Consider the following 22,270-nt stretch of genomic DNA (forward strand, 5'->3'; position numbering starts at 1 on the left):
GGATGTTAGAATTTGGTCCTAAGGCTTGTTGGCTAAGGTAAAAGGGAGGATCTTCAGTCTACCTCGAGCTAATCTACTCACGTGGGTTGTGGTGGCAAGGGTAGGTGCACGAGGTGTTAAAAAGTGATTTTGATCAACTCCAGAACGATTCTTGGCACGTTCGAGGACAAATGTATGTTTAAGTGGGGGAGAATGTAACGACCTGACCGGTTATTTTGAGTTCTAGCTCATTGTTCGACAGTTTGAGGCCTTGAGTAGCTTCACTTCATGTTTTATGACTTGTACGTGTGGTCAGAATTGAATTTTGGGAGGTTCAGAGTTGATTCGGATGGAAAATTCTCAATTCGGAAGCTTTAAGTTGGAAGAGTTGACCAAGGTTTGACTTTTGAGTAAACGACCACGGAATCGGGATTTGAAGGTTCCAATAGGTTCGTATGATAATTTCGGACTTGGGCGTATGTTCGGGTTCAATATCGGGTGGTCCAGGAGCATTTCAGCGTTTATTATGGAAAGTTGGCATTTTGAAAGTTTAAGAATTTCTTAAGTTTGATTTTGAAGTTGACTTTGGTGTTATCGATGTTCGTTTGAGGTTTCGAGCCTTGGAATAGGTTCGTATCGTGATTTGTGACTTGTGCAGAAAGTTTGGCGTCATTCTGGGATGTTTAAGTATGACTCAGATGCGTTTATCGAGGTTTTAATGTTTGATAGTTGAAAGAAAGATTTTGATCGTCGATTCATGATTTCAATGTTATTTGTGGCGTTTAGAACCTTTGATAAGTTTGATTAAGCTATTGGGACTCATTGGCGAGATTGGACGGAGTCCCGAGGGTCTCGAGTGAGTTCCAGGGTGATTTCATATCATTTCTCCATGTTTTGGTGATGCTCTCACTGGTTCTGGTGTTGTTCATCGCGAACGCATAGGTGTTATCGCATTCGCGAATAGGGATTTTTCATTGTTGGATTTTTATGCTTCGCGTTCGCGACTGGGGGCACGCATTTGCGAAGGTTTGAGGAGAAAAGCAACACGTTCGCGATTGGGTTATCGCGTTCGCGAAAGGGAACTGGGCCTGGGAGATTTTAACGTTCGTGTTCGCGGAAGGTGCACCGCGTTCACGAAGGTTCGCCTGGTAAAGCATCGCGTTCTAGAGATTTGACTCGCATTCGCGAAGAACAGTTTTGGAGCTGGAGCTGGTAGTGCTTCGCGATCGCGAGGGACTTGCCGTGTTCGCGAATAAGGTCGTACTGGGAAGTTTTATTTTAAAATCAGGGGTTTGGCTCATTTTCACTTTATTTCTTCCATGGGAGCCAACTTCAGAGCAATTTTGGAGTACCATTTTCATCATTTATTATGGGGTAAGTGATTTCTACACATTGTGAGCTAATTATACGAATTTAGGCTTGTAAATTCAAGAATTTAAGTGAAAATGTGGGATTCTTGGCAGGAGCCCTAGAATTTATAAATTCGAGTTTTGACCACAGAATTGGGCATGTAATTTAGAATAAATTATATATTTGAGTTCGTGGCGCTATGGGTAATGTTTATCTTCGAATATTTTCGGAAATTGGGCACGTGGGCCCGAGGTTGATTTTGTTGACTTTTCGAGCGGAGTTGGGAATTGTTGTAAATTGATTAATTATGAGTATTAGAGTGTATTTTTATTGGTTTACACATTGTTTGACTAGTTTTGGATCGATGGGCATCAATTTGAGGTGTTAGAGAGGCGTTGGAGCCGGTTATGGAACTTCGGAGTGAGGTAAGTCTCCTCTCTAACCTTGTGAGGGGGAAATTACCCTGTAGATGTGATATTTATTACATGCTACATGTTGTGGGAGCTACGCACGTACGAGGTGACGAGTGTCCGTGCATACGCTAGAGTTTCTGATTATGTCCGGGTAGACTTAGATTCATGCCATGCTTTAATTGTACTATTTGAGTTATTCTTGCTTGTTAAATTACTTAATTTCCCATTATTACCTAGATTAGACTCGTGTGGAGTGATGGACTAACTATTCTAGATATTTGACGAGCTACTTGATTAGCCGTAGAATTGTACTTCTCTTATGGATTTTCTCTCGTGTTGTGCGTATTCATCGGAAAGTTTCTCTTGAATTCCATAACTCACACTTATATTCGTGAGTGGGATCAAGGACCTGTAAAAGCTTCATATTCTAATGGGATCGGGATGAACGCCTCAGCAACACTCTTATGGGATCGGGTCGTTCACCTCGGCAGGATATTGTAACACACTCTTATGGGATCGGGTCGTTCGCCTCGGCATGATATTGTAACACACTCTTATGGGATCGGGTCATTCGCCTCAGCAGGATATTGTAACGCACTCTCATGGGATCGGGCCATTCGCCTCGGCAGTTCTATGAAATACTTTTATGGGATCGGACCGCTCGCCTCAGTAGTTCTATGAATTACTTTTATAAGATCCGGCCGCTCGCCTCGGCAGAATAGTGCGTAATACTTGATAAGGAGTCCGCACACTCATGTGTTTCCTGTCTTGAGATGTGACCGTTGATTTGGTATTGTCCGTTACATATTCCATTTGAGGAGGTACCCGATAATTGAAGAATTTGTGTTCATTGTTCAGTTGTAGACCGTATTATTTGCCTATATTTGTGCTCCTTGTTTACTTACCATGTTTCATACTTGTTTACTTCATTATATTTGATTTATTGGACCACTAGTAAGTGTCAATATCGATCTCTCGTCACTACTTCTCCTGGGTTAGGCTAGATACTTAATGGGTACGCGTTGATTTATGTACTCATGCTACACTTCTGTACTTATTATGCAGGTATATATATTACTGGTGGTCTTTGGGGTGCAAGGGCACAGCGGTTACAGAGGATTTTACGGTGAGCTGCATTCCATGTTACGATCCGCACCACATAGAGTCTCTTTTATATACATTTATGTTATCCTGTCTATCATAATTTCAGACAGATTTGTATTGTTATTGTACTTCCTAGTAGATGCTCATGCACTTGTGACATCGGATTTTGAGAGTGTTCTAGAATTTGTTTATGGTTTGCTTTACATTGACACACTTTTACTTTATATTTTAATTAAATTGTACATATCTACGATATTTAATGCATTGATCTCTCCATCTATTAAGATTCATGGTTTCAAAATAATAATTAAATTGGCATTTCACTGTTTGCTTCCCTAACGGCGACGTTGGGCGACATCACGATCTATAATGAGTTTTGGGTCGTGACATCTTTCCCCTCAGACCCCTCCATTTTAATGTCTCTTCCCTCTACATCCCCAATGTATTTCAGTCGTGTCCATCACCTCACTTTTTAAACTCAAATTAACCAAATCTTTATTTTTTTTTTGTAAGACTCAACTTGTACAATTTTGTAGAGGTCAAAACATCTTAGGCTATGTCTATAAAGACCAGTTCGGTCATTTTGAGTTTAGCACCCCTTTCCTTATTTGAACTTTTTCTAGGTTCATTTGTAATTTGTGACTTGCAGGTATGGATCATTAGGTTTCCGAAGGGTTCAAAAGTATTTTGGAACACTTGACTCCAAACTAGAAGCCTTGAGGTTCATAGAGTTGAACAAAGTCAACAATTTGGAATAATGTGCTTAAAATCTTGGTTTGAAGCTTCTAACAAGTTCATATGATGTAGTTGGACTTGTACATATGTTCAGATTAGGAACCAAGGAGATCCAAAACATTCAGCAAATTGCATGAAAGGTAGAACTTTAAAGACTATTTAGGTTGAATTGAGTCGTTGTTTTGGTTTGTAGTGTGTCGCTTCATTTCGAGCTGTTGGATAGGCTTGTGTGGGGTATTTGGACGTATTAGGTTGGTTTATGGGTCCTGGGTGACTCGAGCGAGTTTCAGGACAACTAGAGAGCTTTTGGCAAGTTGCGAAAAATTGCAGGGTTGGGAAATAGGTGTGCTTCACGCGCCCATCGCGTGCCCAGATTTTACTTAGTTACTCTTTTGTAAAATGGGCATAACATTTTATATAAATATCTAAATGACAAACAGTTTGAACGGCTGGAAACTAGACTAAAAGAGAGACGACTTTCATTTTTGGTTCTTTTCTAGATTCATTATAGATTAGGAGATATGTTCTTGCAAAATCATGCCAAAATTTTATGCGTGAAGGAGACTTAGGCGTGCAATGCATGCCCATAAGCACAAGGCAAAATTTCATATTTCTATAAATAGACTCATATCGTGATTTCAGATTATTTTCTACCATTTTGGAGACTTGTGAGCTTAATTTTGGGCAATTTTGAGCATGACCTTTCATCAAACGCCTTGGAGTAAGTGATTCTAACTCACATCTATCATTATATCATATGGGTGTTTAACGGGTCGGGTTGACCCGGTTCCGATCCGACCCAGATCAGTATTAAACCGGACCGGTAGGTAGGGGTACGGGCAGGGCTGGGTTCCGGGGGTAAGGGGTTCAGCCGGCTAGCTTCGAAATTTCAGTTAACCGGACCGGTCTAAACCAATAAAGTCAATTCACTGGTGAACCGGTTAACCGGACCGGCCCGGACCGGTCCAACGGCTATTTCAGGATTTTATTTTTAAATTAACTTGACTGTTGGCAATGATCAACATCCAATTTGACCGTTGTCCAATGGATATTTTGCAAGAATTTCCCCTTTTTGGCATTATTTTTAAAAAATAACACTTTTAGTAATTACTAATTTAGTCCTTTGAAAAACTATCACAACCCCCCTCTTCTTCATTTCTTCACTCATCTCTCATTTCTCAAACTCAAATTCTCAATTGTTATTCTCTCATTCTTCACCTAAATTGCAATAAACTATTTAGCTCTCATTTTTTTTGGAATTTAATTTATGGTATTATTTGAAGTTTGAAGTTTGAACTTTGAAAACTTGACGTTTCTTCGTGGTAACAATGGAGTTGCGAAATTCAATTTCAAATATTCAAGACTTCAAAAATCATCAAGTGTTCAATTTATCAAGAAATTCGGTGCACTCCCTCCAACTCTTTCTCTTATTTACTATTTTATTTGCATATTTAATTTTTGTTAGTAGTTAAATTTTCACAATATGTTTAATGCTATAAAAAGAGTTTGTAATAAGGTTGCTAATCGGGGTAATCGGAAAAATAGAAAAAGAGGTACTACTTCAACTTCTAGTAGTAATTTAAATAACTTTACACATGTTTCTGAAATATCACCTGATAATAATATAGATTATGAACAATTATAGGAAGATTTCGGTATAGAAGATAATGAATTAGAAATTGAAGATGAGACACCACTTACACCTAGTAGTGTTGGAGTTGGTAGTAGGGGTGGTGGTCATGGCACTAGTAGTAGACTACATGTGGCCCCGACTAGTAATCGGAGAAGGAGAAGTAAAGTTTGGAAATATTGTGAGGAAATAGAGAATTCTGATAGAGTTAGATGCAAAATTTGTAAAGATGATTTTAAATATAAGACTGGAGGAAGTTTAGGAGGGGACTGGGACACTTAGTAGACATCTAAGAATTACTCATCCTATAGAATGGGGCTCTGATTTAAATGAAAATCAAGGAACTCTACACCCTAGTACTGAAGGACTTATGAAATATGACAAAATGAAGGATCGTGAGGGGTTAGAAAAAATGATTATTTTGGGTTGTCAACCCTTTTCTTTTGCTTCTTCATTATATCTTATTATGTATATTCAAAGGATATATAATCCTTTATTTAAAGGTATCCCTAGAAGTACTTGTAGATCTGATATCTTTAGACTTCATGGACAATATCAGACATACATATGTTATTTGTTTGAACACCTTCCTTGTATAGTTTCTCTAACTTCTGATATTGGCCATGCTGTTAATGGAAATAATTATTTGACAATTACATGTCATTGTATAGATAATAATAATTGTATGCAAAAACGTATTATCACTTTTAAATATGATGAAGATCAAAGTCATACTGCTATTTTATAAATACTACTATTTGCGAAGTTGTTAAATTTTATAATCTTAATAAAAAAAGTATTGTGTATGTCTTTTGATAATGCTTCTAACAATAATGCCACTATTTCAATATTAAGACTGTATTTGAAACCACCACTTGACGAAATATTTCATGTTAGGTGTGCATGTCATGTTTATAATTTAATTGTTAAAAGTGGGCTTGATTTATTTTCAACTGAGATTACTCATGTTAGAAGAGCAGTTGGTGATTTTCAGGGAAATAATAGACAATCTAGAATTAGGGAATTTAAGACTAAGTGTACCGTAGCTTGGACCGTATTTTATCCCAAATTGCCAAACTTCGATGGAACTTATTTTCTTCGATCCGCTTACCCTCTCACCTTCAAGAATTTACTTATCACTTGTTTGAAATAGCGTAATACTTATAATCCCAAAGTAATCTCATTCCTGAACTTACGTCGATTAACTTATGACTAAACTTTAACGTACGAAAATGCGGGATGTAACATCTCATTTCCGAGTTTTCATCAATTTACTTATGGCGTACTTTCACGTATGAAAACATGGGGTGTAACATCATTCCCCCCTTTGGAATATTCATCATCGAATGTTGACTGATGCCCTTATCATTATCATAACCTATAGTCCTTGCGAATACTTTAGTACTCTTCTTGCCATCTAGGCAACTGTTCTATGAATAAATCCAAAGGCCCGGGCATTCCCCCCTTTTGGATTATTTCTCATACAATGACTTATGGTCAGAATTCTTTCAATCTCGTAACTATTGCTACCTTTTATCATGCAGCTTGTATGACTCTAACCTTGTATGTGCGCCTATGCGACTTTTGTCTCCTCTTTCCTCCAGCTTTTAGCCAATCTCTAGGCCTCACTTTGTGAACATATACAAAATTATGACAAGTTGTTCCTCTGGGCTTCATTTGTCTTACTACATTTAAGTAGGCCATACTATACCATAACTCTTACTTCGATTTATCGTTACCGAGGTCTGCTACCAAACTCCAGGTTATTCTCGTTGCTTATCTCATATGTATAAATCTATGGCTTTTAATGTTTCCTCATTACTGTTCATCTTAAGAATGACAGCCTGATCTCACCTCATACTGTTGAACTTTTATCTATCTATTGTTGATTCACCTTAATGTTGATCTATAACTTACCACTAGTAATTTGACCTCTTATGTAACACTGCCGTTAAGGCTCACGTCTCATTGGGGAACATTTGAAGTGATTAGACCGATCCACCTAGGGGCGATACTATACATTCATAACCATATTTCATAGCATCCCAATGTGATTTTCCTCATGTGGGTATTTCAATCCCATACAATTTATGAAATCATTACTCAATTGAAGGCCCAAACATCATCCTTTATCTGTCACAATTAAACCCTCATTCTACTATCATGGCAACATTCCATCTCTTCTAAATACTACTAGTCTTAGACTTATTTGAGTTCATTCAGGCTATACTGAGCTTTATATAACTTTGCGAAACCATCAGCTCTCTCGTTTTTGTGGGCTTAATCCCGAGGACTTATACATTCTTGTTACCTTATCACTCGCCCTTCTTATCCTTACTCCTGTCTTCCTAAAACCTTGTCGCTCTACTATACTTTAGTTTGCGATTTACACATATCCATTTATGTTCCATTTATGTTATTCCTAAAACTTTAGTTTGCAACCTTCCTTCAACTTGCTTGCACCATAGATTTCCTTATGTTATTCTGGAACATCAAGCGAGACATCACATCGTCTCTAACTCTTCTTTACTTTCTTAATTAGACTTCTCAATACCTAGAAACCATAAGCTGGAAGACATGCCACTGACGGCACTGCTATCATTCCTGGATACTGAATCCCCGTGCTTCTAGATTTTTATACGAAGTATGGACTATTCACAACCTTCTGCACTTGAGTATCTCATACGTTGTTCACCTTTACCTTACTTATCTTAAAATCTCGCATCACATCTTCTATTCCTTTCCTAACCTCCCTTCCACATAGGTATATGTCACGACCCGAACCGATGGGTCGCGACAAAAGTGGTATCAGAGCAGTTCTATCCTAGGGAGTCTACAAGTCGTGTCTAGTAGAGTCTTGTTTATGGGTGTGTTGTGCACCACACTTATAAGCAGGAGGCTATATGGCATTTAGGACTGTCACTCTTTCTTCTTACTCTAGATCCTGTCATAGAGCTCAATTGTAAGAACTCAATTTCCTACCTCTATCTTATTCATAATACGACGATGCCTACATCCAAAAAGACGGTTGGTAAGAGATATAGCTGTGGAAGAGTTGAGTCAGAGGAACTCGATTTTTGCATCATGCTTATGATGGATAAATATGAGGTATTCAACAAATCATGTGTATGCTAAGATGTGTAAGCTTCTTGATAAGGATCCCTAAGGCAAGAATGCCAATCCACTCTTACGGTAAAAAGGAATAAGGAGGGAAGACATAAGTTTCAGCAAGTAAAAAAAGCAAGGTGAAGAAGGGTACGAGGCACCCAGTTAAGGAAGATTATCAGTATTACAGTTCCGGCAAGAAAATATAAGCATTGTGTGTTACCCTCAACAGTAACAGAGGTATGTATAATTGTCCACACCCATCTCAGTTATACATTATTGGGGGCTAACAGGTGTAGATTAAGAAAAGGACGGGATATCAGAATACGGCTGGGGTTAGAGTAACCCAAAATGGTGAATTGATTGTTTGCGTTAGTTGACATTTCCAAAGGATATTGCAAATGTGCTAACAAGTCTCCTTGTGAGACACCCAGATGGTGCACTCTAGGATAGTATAGCTAGATATGAATACTAGAATGTCCAAGTACAGGCACTGGAATCCTGGAAGGAATAAATAATATCTTAGTATGGCTCCCGTCCCTAGTAGAGAGATAATGCTAGGCAACCCGAAGAGCCAGTGGATAGAGCAAAGGGGAGCTAAATGCAAAAGAATATCTTGTTGACGTTTTCAGAATAAAGTGATAGACATAAATGTTAGCAGTAAATAAGAAGAGAGCTAATGAAACATTAAGAGTAAGATATGATACATGGATGACAACAGTAGATCAAAAGATGACAATATTACAGAATCTATAGTCAAGTGAAGGAAGAGACGAGAGGTGACAGACCTTAAGACAACAAAAGAGTATAGCCATAAAGTCATATCCTCACTTCGAGATATAAGTTCGTGACTCCAACGCAACTACCGGAAGGAAAAGTTAGACCCTAGAATAATAGGAATCAGTATGGGTTGGTGAACAAGATAGGCTAAACATGAATTAGGGACTGAGTGATTGGATAATAGTCGGCATCATGAGAGTTTTAGATTTCGTTCCGGTGATAATAGAATGGACAACAGAAGGAGATTCATGAGAAATTCAGAGAATGGTCATTTAGGAAGACGCTTCCCCAAAGTAAGCAAGGTGAGTAAAGTTTAGCTTAAGGGACTGTATGTGCCAGTTACACTAAGTGTCACCCTCGCGAGCGAGGAATTTCGTCATCCTCGGTGCAGAAGGATTACCGCAAGGCGAGTAAGGATCATCAATGATGTGAAAAGATGATAAAGATGAAGAGGTAAAACATCTATATGTAGATCTTCATAGCACTAAATCTCAGTACTCCCCTAAAGGAGGGAATATGGAGTGATGTGGCATTAAGTCAGAATTAAGTAGTTCTAGTAATTATGGAATGATAAAGGAGGAATGCGATAAAAATGAGAAAGGAATGAGATTGCACTATTCAAACCCCACAAATATGCTATGATTCCAGAACATTATGCAAGAACGACTTCAAGGAGAGGAAGTAAAGGTTTCTGCCCGAGATGTTATTGATAAATAAGGAGCCAGTGCGAGATGTAAGTTAATGCAAAGGAAATAACCCAAGAAAGATTACGCGGAATATTAATTTGAGAATGGGCCGATGATTAGTTAGTAGTTGATTCAGAAAAAGCCTAGTTATTGCTAGACAAGAGGATACAGACAAATTAATAGATCGTGCAAGATAAACAGAGTGAACCCCAACATGGGGAATTCAGTCTCGCAGATATGACATCGCGACCTTGAGAAATATTCAGATAATATTTGGGGTAGTTAAAGATACCGTATGAGTGTTATGGAAATAAAAGAGAGCCCCACTGGGAAAACAATCAAAACTTCAGTTCAGAAGATACCGTACGAGCACATGAGCATGGAGGAAAGTAACTAAGGATAATTATATGTGAGTACGAACATCAAATATTCTATCGGGTATACGATGAGAGTCGGAGGGTCCTCTCTAAATACTACAATGAAAGACTAGTTGAGAAAGTAAGGAAGAAGGCTTCAACCTAAGCTCAGTGACCTAAGGAGCGAATGATCTTATAACAATAGTCTCACAACAACATTGTATGCACTCCATAAGAAAATGGCACCTACCGTGGCTAATGAAGGGAAAGTAAAATCAGAAGTAATATTCGAGATCATATGAATTGCACGAAAACTCTGGCATGCGTGGGAACTAAGATAAGCTAAGTATGCACGCAACAAGAGGGCAGAAAGACCAGGAAAAGTAATAGCTTACGTTAAATAAAGCTAATAAGGAACGAAAGGAATTGTTCGATCAATGATCTCGAGTTGGTGATGTTATGAGCGCACTTAAGAGTTTGGAGTTTTATACCTACAGCATATGCAGCCGTAGAAGATTCTGGTATACATAAAAAGAAAGAATTGAGCCCAGGTCATAGATGAAGGATTGAATTGTTAGAGGATTGTATCATGGATATCCCTCAACGCCCATGAAAGGCTAAAGTAATAACTAATACCAGGAGCCACAGGTCGGAAGATAGCTTAAGCCTATATAAAGGCTGATTAGAAAGAAATGGAAACTAAAGAGTTACATCGACTAAGTAAAACAGGAGTGAACCAAGATAATTATAGACCTCAGGATCACTCTTAAATAGCAGAGGTATAAGAGAGATGGTACAATAGCCATATTTTATAACGGCTCTATGATGGAGCCAACTGAAGAGCACCAGCCTCATAAGAAGTCAGTATGAAGCTCCCACCGGATTGTTTATGCACCAGAGGTGCAAGTATTATAATAGAGCTTCAAGTTATGGACATGAATTACACCTAGATGGAAGGGAGGTCATGAAAGAGATAGAAGATACGATGTGAGATTTTAAGGTAAGTAAGGTAAAGGTGAACAACGTACGAGATACTCAAAGGCAGAAGATCATGAATAGTCCATACATCGGATAAAAGGCTAGAAGCGCAGGGATTCAATATCTAGGAATAATAGCGGCATCATCAGTAGCATATCTTCCAGCCTATGGTCTAGGTATCGAATAGCCTAACTAAGAGAGTAAAGAAGAGTTAGAGACGATGTGATGTCTCGCTTGATGTTCCAAAATGACACAAGGAAGTCTATGATGCAAGCAAGTTGAAAGGTTGCAAGTAATATAAATAGATATGTGTAGGTTGCAAGCTATTGTATGGTGAAGCGACAAAGTTTTAGGAAGACAGGAGTAAGGATAAGAAAAAGCAAGTGAGAAGGTAATAAAAATGGATAAGTCCTCAAGATTAAGCCCGTGAAAACAAGAAGAGTGATGGTTTCTCTAAGTTATACAAAGCTCACTATAGCCTGAATGAACTCAAATGAGTCTAAGACTAATAACATTTAGAAGAAATGGAATGCTGCTCTGGTAATAGAATGAGGGTGTAATTGTGATAGATAAAGGATGACGTTTGGGCCTTCGATTGAGTAATGATCTGACGAAGAAAAGAAAGGGATCTCATGAATTGGACATGATTAAAATACCCACGCAAGGTAAATCACATTGTAATGCTGTGAGATATGGTCATGAAAGCATGGTATCGCCCCAGGTGGATCAGTCTAATCATTTCAGATGTTCCCCGATGAAACGTGAACCCTAGCGGCAGTGTTACATAAAAGGTTAAGTTATCAGGGGTAGATTATAGATCAATATTGATGTGAATCAACAATGGATGGATGAAAGTTATAAAGTATGAGATGAGATTAGGCCGCCATTCTTAAGATGAACAGTAATGAGGAAGCATCAAAAGACATAGATTTATATATATGGGATAAGCAACAAACGCAACCTGAAGTTTGGTAGCAGACCTCAGTAACGATAAATCAAGGTAAGAGTTATGGTATATTATGACCTACTTAGATGTAGTAAAGTCATATGGATGGATAACCGGGTCTATAAAACAAGATATAGCAATATTCGTAAGTTCGACAAGGTACTGGGTGAAGAACTTCAATATGCTTATAGATGCCCAGAGGGACATCTTGTCAAGCTCTGTATATGTTTACAAAGTGAGGCCTAGAGATGGGCTAAAAGCTGGAGGAAAAAGGAGAGAAGAGATGCATAAGCGCACTTACAAGGTCAGAGTCCTACATGCCGCATGATAGAAGGTTTTAACAATTACGAGACTGGAAGGATTCCGACCATAAGTCATGGTGTGAGAAGAAGGCCTAAAGGGGAGGGGATACCCTGGCCTTTGGATTTATTCACAGAACAGTTTCCAAGATGGCAAGAAGAGTATTGGAGTATTCGCAAGAGCTATGGGTTATGAGAATGATAAGGGCATCAATCAACATTCAAGGACGAATGTTCCAGGGGGGAATGATGTTACATCCCACATTTTCGTATGTTAAAGTTTCGTCTTCAATTAATTGACGTAGACTCGGGGATGAGAATTTCTTGAGATTATAAGCATTATACTATTTCAAACAGATGATGAGTAAATTCGTGAATGAGAGAAGGTAAGCAAATAGAAGAAAATAAGTTTCGTTAAAGGTTGTCAATTTGGGATATAATACGGTCCGAGCCAAAATACCCGGTGTTTATAGACTAGTGTCACACAAGGTACTCCATGACCATAATAGTATGATGTATAAAGTGTATTAAAAATAAGTAGAATTTTAAGTAATTTGAGATAATTTTTAATTATGCGGGTAATTGGTTAATTATCGGGTAGCGGACTAATTAATTAATTAATTAATTAATTGATTATAGGATAAGATTAAAATCCCCACTCCACCCCCACGTGGCAGCTTTTTCCTTAAACAAATTGTGACTCATGCCTTTAGTCCATTCAATTAGTAGGCACATGGACATTAATTCATTTAGTCAATTTAGCAAGTGGAGTAAGTGACTCTTGCCTTATTAAGCTATTTACACGTAGAAGGTGGAGTCATATTAGTCATTAAACTTGTCTTCCATGGATATCAATCCATTTTGACAAAATCATGATATACTCAGAAAGGCTACATAAAGAACAAAAGTGAGGAAAAATTTGAAAACTTCATACTACAACATTAACAATTAACAATCAGATGCTAACTTTACTTTCTAGGATTTTAAATACAAAGACCATTTCATTCTTAAAGACTACAAATCAGACGTGAGGTTTTGGAGATTAGCAAGGTGATTTGTTACAAATTGCTACAAATTCGTAGAAATTCTCACAAAATACTACAACGTAATTTCTTCAATAAATGAGATTTCTTAGCACATTAACAACGGGATTTTGTAATTCTAAGGGAGTACAGTGCAATCCTTCTCAAGAATATTGTACGGATTTTTCCCTACTCCAGGTATGTTAAGGCTATCCCTTCTTTCTTTTTGGCATGATCAATACGATACAAACAAAATGAGCAAATGCACAATTTCCATAAATGACTCTATTCATAGAAATATTAGGGGTGTTTGTATACTTGATTCACCGTGTGAATTATTATTATATCTTCTGTTCATGGGTCTCAGAAAAATACATATTTGATAAAATTTATCCGACAGGCATATTATTTTTATGACATTCCGAGAAAATCTTATTAACATATTTCTTATGCATTTCATGCATTTATACATGTACATTGACCCATGACCAGATGGCGTTATATACTTGTATATTATATGTATATTGGATATGGGAAAAAGTTATGGCGTTATATACGCACCACCAGCTGATCAACTGGTATACATTGATGATTTGCCCACAGTGGCCGAAATGATATGATGGGATGCCCTCAGAGGCTTGATGATATTATGAACACATATACCTTTGCATGGTATGGCATTTATATGCATATGCATGACATTATAAAAAATAAAATGGTTCACAGAGCTATGCAGACGTACATGTCGAGTCTTTTACTCCATGTTTTTCTCATGTCTATTATTTACTGATTTTCATTCCTTACATACTCGGTACATTATTTGTACTGATGTCCCTTTTGCATGGGGACGCTGCGTTTCATGCCTGCATGTCTCAATAAATAGGTCGAGAGTCCTCCAAGTAGGTGATCAACTCAGCAGAAGATATTGGTGCACTCCATTTGCTTCGGAGTTGCTTGTTTGGTCAGTATGATTTAGATGTGTATGGTTTGGTAAGGCAGAGCTTTGTCCCGACCTTTATGACAATTATGTAATCTTAGAGGCTTGTAGACATATGTCGTGTATGTGAAAGATTGTACGGCCTTGTCGGCCTATGTTTTGAGTTTATAAATGATCATGTTGGCCTATTAGGCCCGTATGTCATGTGTATATGATGATGTAATAAGAAAGATACGTTACGTTGGTACTCGGTTGAGTAAGGTACCGGGTGCCCGTCACGGCCCATCGGTTCGGGTCATGACAGTGTAATTCACCTCTACAACTTGAAGCTCTATTATAATACTTGCACCTCTGGTGCATACACAATCCGGTGGGAGCTCCATACTGACTTCTTATGAGGCTAGTACTCTTCTAATTGGCTTTATCGTAGAGACATTATAGAATATGGATGATGTACTATCTCTCCTATACCTCTGATATTACGAGTGATTCTGCTATGTTCTCAATCACGATTCCTGAAATTTTTCGGGTCCAATAATCAGACTCCTGATTTACTTAGTTGACGTAACTTTTTAGTTTTCTCTTCCCTATGATCATCCTCTATGTAGGCTTAAGCTATCTTCCGATATGCAGCTCATGGTATTTGTTATTACTTTAGCCTTTCATGAATACTATGGAATATCCATGATACAATATTCTAACAATTCAATCCTTTGCCTATGACCTGCACTCAATTTTTCTTTTTGACTTATACTGGAGTCTTCTACGACTGTATGATTGTCAACATATATGCTGCATAGATAATACTCCGAAATCTTAAGTGCATTCATAATGTAACTAAATCTGGATCATTGATCCAATAATTCCTTTCGTTCCGTCTCAACTTTCTTTAAATGTAAGCAATTACTTTTCCTGGTCTTTCTGCCCCCTTGTTACGTGCATACTTAGCTTATCTTAGTTCCCACGAATGCCGGAATTTTTGTGCAACTCATATGATCTTGAATCCTACTTTTTCTTTTACTTCCCGTTCATTAGCCATGGTAGGTGCCACTTTCTCATAGAGTGCATGCAATGTTGTAGTGAGACTATTTTTACATGACCATTCCTTCTTCACGTTATTATGCTTAGGTTGAAGCCTTCTTCTTTATTTCCTCAGCTAGCCTTTCATTGTAGTACTTAGGGAGGACCCTTTGACTCTTGTAAAGTTGCAAGCTTATCACATAGTATACTTGACGGAATTTTTGATGTTCTTCCCCGCCTATAATTATCCGTAGTTACTTATTTCCACGCCCATGTGCTTGTAGGGTTGCTTCTGAACTAATATTTTGACTGTCTTCCCAGTGGTATTCTCTTTTGTTTACCTTTAACTACCCCAATTCCTATATGAATATATCTCAAGGATCACAATGTCATATCTGCGAGACTGAATTCCCCATGTTGGGGTTTACTATGTTCACTTTGCGCAATCTGTTGATTTGTCTGTGTCCTCTTATTTGGCCATAACTAGGCTCTTTCTGGATCAATTACTATCTACTCGTTGGCCCATTCTCATATCAATATTCCGTGTAGTCTTCTTGAGTTATTCCTTTTGTCTTAACTTACCTCTCGTACTGGCTCCTTATTTATCAAAAACATCCCGGACTGGAACCCTTACTTCCTCTCCTTAACATCGTGCTTGCATAATGTTCTGGAATCGTAGCATATCTGTAGGATTTGAATAAATGCAATCTCATCCCTTTCTCATTTTTATCGTATTCTTCCTTTTCCATTCCATAGTTACTAGAACCACTTAATTCTGACTTAATTCCATATTACTCCATATTCCCCCCTTTTGGGGACTACTATGATTTAGTGCTATGTTGATCTACATATAGATGTTTTACCTCTTTATCTTTGGCATCTTTTCACATCATCGATGACCCTTACCCGCCTTGCGGTAATTCTTCTGCACCAAGGATAACTAATTTCCTTACCCGCGAGGGTGACACATAGTATAACTGGCACATATAGTCCCTTAAGCTTAACTTTGCTCACATTGCTTGATTTAGGGAAGTGTCTTCCTGAATGACCATTCTCTAAATTTCTCATGAATCTTCTTCTGTTGTCCATTCTGTTATCGCCAGAATGAAATTTGAAATTCTCATGATGTTGACCATTATTAAATTATTCAGTCCCTAATTCATGTTTAGTTTATCTTGTTCACCAATCCATACTGATTTCTATTACTCTGGGGTCTAACTTTTCCTTCTGGTAATCACGTTAGAGTCACGAACTTATTTCTCGAAATGAGGATGTGACTTTATGGCTTATACTCTTTTGTTGTCTCAAGGCCTGTCACCTCTCGTCTTTTCCTTCACTTGACTATAGACTCTGTAATACTGTTATCTTTTGGATCTACCATTGTCATCCATGTATCACATCTTACTCATAATGCTTCATTAACTCTCTTCTTATTTCCCGCTAACATTTATGTCTATCACTTTATTCTGAAAACTCGAACAAGACATTCTTTTGCTTTTAGCTCCCCTTTCTCTATCTACTGGCTCTTCGGTTTGCCTAAAATTCTTTCTCTACAAGGGACGGGAGCCACACTAAGGTAATATTTATCCCTTCAAGGCTTCCAATACCTATCTTTGTAGTACTCATATCTAGCCGTACTATTCTAGAGTGCACCATCTGGGTGTCTCACAAGGAGATCTTTTACCACGTTTGTGCTATCCTTCAGAAGTATGAACTAACACAAACAATTCATTCACCATTTTGGGTTACTCTAACCCCAGTCGGATCCTGATATCCCGTCCTTCTCTTATACTACTTCTATTAGCCCCCATAGGGCATCAATGAGATGGGTGTGGCCAATTGTACATACCTCTGTTATTGTTGAAGGTAACTCAAAAGGCTTATATTCCTCTACGATAATCTTCATTAGTTGGGTAGCTCATACCCTTTTTCATCTTGCTTCTTTTACTTGCTGAAACTTGTGTCTACCTTCCGATTCTCTTATTCCTTTTTACTGTAAGAGTGGATAGACATTATTGCCTTAGGGATCCTTATCAAGAAGCTTACATATCTTAGTAAACACATGATCTGCTGAATACCTCATATTTATCCATCATAAGCATGATGCAAAAATTGAGTTCCTCTGACTCAACTCTTCTACAACTATATCTCTTACCAACCGTTTTTTCTGGATGTAGGCATCATTGTATTATGAATAATATAGATTTTAAGAAATTGAGTTCTTACAACTGAGCTCTATCACACGATCTAGAGTAAGAAGAAAGAGTGATAGTCCTAAATGCCCTGTAGCCTCCTGCTTATAAGTGTGGTACACAACACACCCATAAACAAGACTCTTCTAGACACGACTTGTAGACTCCCTAGGACAAAACTGCTCTGATACCTCTTTTGTCACGACCCAAACTGATGGGCCGCGAAGGGCACCTGGTACCTTATTCAACCGAGTACCAACGTAATCGTATCTTTCTTATTACATCATCATAGGTGAGTGGTCCAGAAGGGGCGTCATGAGATAAACAGAGTAAACATGAGGGAATACCCGACATAAAATGACCCAGCCTTATATAGAAACTCATACCTGTGACATACGGGCCTATAAGGCCAACGTGATCCATTATATACTTAAAACATAGGCCGACAAAGCCATGTAGGTATCCGTATATATGACATCTGTCTACAAGCCTCTAAGAGTACATACTTATCATAAAGGTTAGGATATGGCCCCGCCATACCAAACAATACACGTCTAAATCATACTGACCAAACAAGAAACTCCGAAGCAAATAAAGCGCACCAACATCTTCTGCTGAGTTGATAGCCTACTTGGAGGACTCTTGACCTATCTATCGGGACCTGCGGGCATGAAACGCAGTGTCCCCAGGCAAAAGGGACATTATTACAAATAATGTACCGAGTATGTAAGGAATGAAAACCAGTAAATAATAGACATGAGAGAAACATGAAGTAAAAGACTCAGCATGTAAGTCTGAACAACTCTGTGAATCATTAATATTTACAACGTCATGCATATGCGTATAAATGTCATACCATGATTAGGTATATGCATTCATAACATTATCAAGCCTCTGAGGGCATCCCATCATATCATCTCGGCCACTGTGGGCAAATCATCAACGTATACCAGCTGATCAGGTAGTGGTGCGTATATAACGCCGTAACCTTTTTCCATATCCCATATACATATAATATATGTGTATATAACGCCATCTGGTCATGGGTCAATGTACATGTATAAATGCATAAAATGCATATGAAATACGTTAATAAAATCTCTCAGTACGTCATAATACCATTATGACTCTGATTAATATCATGAAACTTTATCAACTTACGTATTTTTTGAGACCCATGAACAGATGATAGAATAATATGACACACGGGGAATCAAGAATATAGACACCCCTAGTATTTCTATGAATAGAGTCATATATGAAAGATTGTATGGCCTTATCGGCCTATGATCAGTGTACGAGCGATCATAGTACATTTATCAGTAGAGGCTTGTAGACATATCCTGTCAGTTAGCGCAGTATGTTGGGCTAAGCCTTGTATGTATATTTTGTTGGTTTGCCAGCTGTAGTAGTTATGACGGCCTTGTCGGCCCAGCTTTATATTGATGTTTAGTCAGCGTTCGCAAATTGTCTTACAATGTGGCCCATGGCCAAAGTGTGACATTATATGTTCAGAGTCCCTTAATCGCAAGTTGGTACGCAAGGATAGGTGAGGCACCGGGTGCCGGTCTCGCCCCCAGGTTCGGGGCATGACAATGAAGCAATTGGGCTGGTAAGAAACTCAAATGAAACCACAACCGAGACTGAATCTGCGCCAGTATTAATGTACTTAACCCATTAGGCGAACACCTTGGTGAAGGTCACATCCCTAGGCCTTTTACCCATTTGATAAAAGAAACAAAAATAATTACTTACTTTCTAGCTTCTTCTCATTAGTTTACAATTTTTAGTATTAATTTAGAGGTAGAAAACAAAATCCCTTGTCTGGAAGCGCAATTGAGTTATTTCATTTACTTTCATCAAGTGTACACCCTAACACCCATATTAAATTCCCTGTGGAAATCGACCTCGACTCTTGTTGGGTACTATTCTTCCAACGACCATTTTCACTTACTACTGAGTTTCGATTAGACGTGGATCAGTTCCCACTGAGAGGGAGAGGATTAGGAGGTTCATTGATGGACTCAACTACAGTTTACGTTACAGTATGATTCGAGAGGTTACGACAGATGCTAGGTTTGACCAGTTGGTCGAGATTGCTAGATACTTGGAGCAGGTTCGTAGGCTTGAGCATGAGGAGGAGAAGGACAAGAGGCCTGGTGGTTCAGGTGGTTTCAGCAATGCCTCATCTGGAGGCCAATCACATTACAGTAAAGGTCACCCTCTTAGGCCCGCTCAGGCAGCTCGTCATGTTCCTCATGGTTTTTTCGTTAGCCACAATTCATATAGTGCTCGCTTAAATCATTCATCATTCAGTGTGTTGCTGGCACATAGTTCTTGTTGTGCTATATATACATAGGGTTCCATAGGCAGTTACTCGAATTTTTAGGGTTATCAGCTTCATCAGAAGAGGGGTTACTTTGAGTGCAGGGACTTGAGTCATCTCAAGAGGGGTTACCCCAGATTGCTGAGCAGGGAACAACCTATGATATCAGCACCAACAGCTACACCACCCATACAACCAGCTAGGGGTGGGACTCAGGCAGTTCGAGGCTGCCCTAGAGGGGGAGCCGATCAAGTGGTGGTCAGGCCCATTGCTACGCATTTCCAACCATGCCAGAGGTAGTTACTTCCGACGCTATGATCACAGGTATTGTTTCAGTGTGCCACAGGGATGCTTTAGTGTTATTTGAATCTGGTTCCACTTATTCATATGTGTCATCATAATTTGCTCATTATTTGGATATGCCTCGTTATTCTTTAGTTATGTATGTATATGTATCTATACTAGTGGGTGATTTTATTATGGTGGACCATGTATATCGGTTGTGTGTGGTGACTATTGGAGGATATGAGAGAAGAATTGATCTTTTACTACTTAGCATGGTTTGTTTCGACATGATTTTGGGCATGAATTGGTTGTCATAATATCACGCTATTCTGGATTGTCACGCTAAAACCGTGATATGGGCGATGTCGGGTATGCTGAGGTTGGAGTGGAGGGGCTCCCTGGATCATGTTCCCGGTAGAGTGATTTCATTTTTAAAGGCTCAGAGAATGGTTGAAAAGGAGTGTTTGTCGTATCTAGCCTTTGTGATGGACGTTAGTGCTGATACTCCTAACATTGAGTCAATTCCGATAGTGAGGGACTTCCCAGATGTGTTTCCTGTAGACCGGCCGGGCATACCACCCGACAGGATATTGATTTTAGTGTTGACCTGGTGCGGGCACTCAACCCATCTATATTCTACTATATTGTATGGCACCAGTGGAGTTGAAGGAATTAAAGGAGCAATTGAAAGAGTTACTTGATAAGGGCTTCATCAGGCCTAGAGTGTCGCCTTGGTATACACCGGTTCTATTTGTGAAGAAGAAGGATGGTACTATGAGGATGTGTATTGACTACAGGCAACTAAACAAGGTTACTATTAAGAATAAGTATCCCCTATTGCGCATTGATGACTTATTTGATCAACTTCAGGGTGCTATGCTAGAGTGTTCTTAAAGATTGATTTGATATCAGTGTATCATTAGTTGAAGATTCGAGATTCAGATATGTTAGGATCCAAAATTCCCACTTTAGGGTGTCGTCATGGCACCTAGTCTCTAAGACTAGGTAAGCCTAACACATGCTGAGTTAATAATAGAATTTAACTATTTAATCATTAAATCATAAACCAATAAATGACATACATAACTGCAATGGCCAATAGTTATACATTTTCCAAAACCGGTAGTACAGAGTCATAAGCTCTACTGAAATACACTAGAATTTCTAAATACTATATTGTTTCGATTTACAATTTAATAGTAGCATAAAGAAGTAAGATGATGACTCCGAGGCCTGCGAGCGTCAAGCAGGTATACCTTGAAGTCTCCACCGCGCAGATGTAACTCTTAATATCACGATCAGAAATACCTGGATCTGCACAAAAATGTGCAGAAGCGTAGTATTAGTACACCACAACGGTACCCAGTAAGTATCAAGCCTAACCTCGATAAAGTAGTGACGAGGCCAGGTCAAGGCACCTACTAGACATAGAAACCTGTACAAGATATGCATGAAGCTAACAATGGAAAGAACATCAATGTAAGGCTAACATTGGAAAGATTATTGATTTACAACCAATAATGAAATAATAGAAATGCAAATGGCAGCAAGTAGTAAACGGGTAATAGAGAAGCCACATAATCATACCACCGATGAGATATGAATGAACTCAAATAAGGAGGAACCAATAACAACTCAAATAATCAAATCGGTCCCAATGCATGGGCCTAAAACAAGAATTAGCCTGGGGCACCACACCTCGTAAATCACAAATCATGGACCATAATTTCCAAATCTTACACGTATGGCACCTCGTGCCCATAATAACAATTACCTTCACACGGTAAGGCCCACGTGCTACCATGTAAATGATCGAGAGTTATATTTAATAACCATATAGCATAATAACAATCTTGAATAAAGTATGGCATCAAATGAAATAATGAGTTTATTTTAGAAATTAATTAAAGTAAAATAAAAAACAATTTATACAAAATAGAGTATCATATGGGCTTAGTTTAGAAATCAATAAAATTGAGTAAAATGTCATATTTAAACAAAGCAAAATATCAGTTAAATTAATGAATTAAATATAGAATTTATTAAAAGAGAAATGTGATAACAATTTTAAGTAAGGTAACCAATCAACAAGATGTTGAGTATAATTTGAGAACCGAATTATAGTAA

Source organism: Nicotiana tabacum, chromosome 13 (assembly GCF_000715075.1).
Source record: "Nicotiana tabacum cultivar K326 chromosome 13, ASM71507v2, whole genome shotgun sequence".
Taxonomy (NCBI): Eukaryota; Viridiplantae; Streptophyta; class Magnoliopsida; order Solanales; family Solanaceae; genus Nicotiana; species Nicotiana tabacum.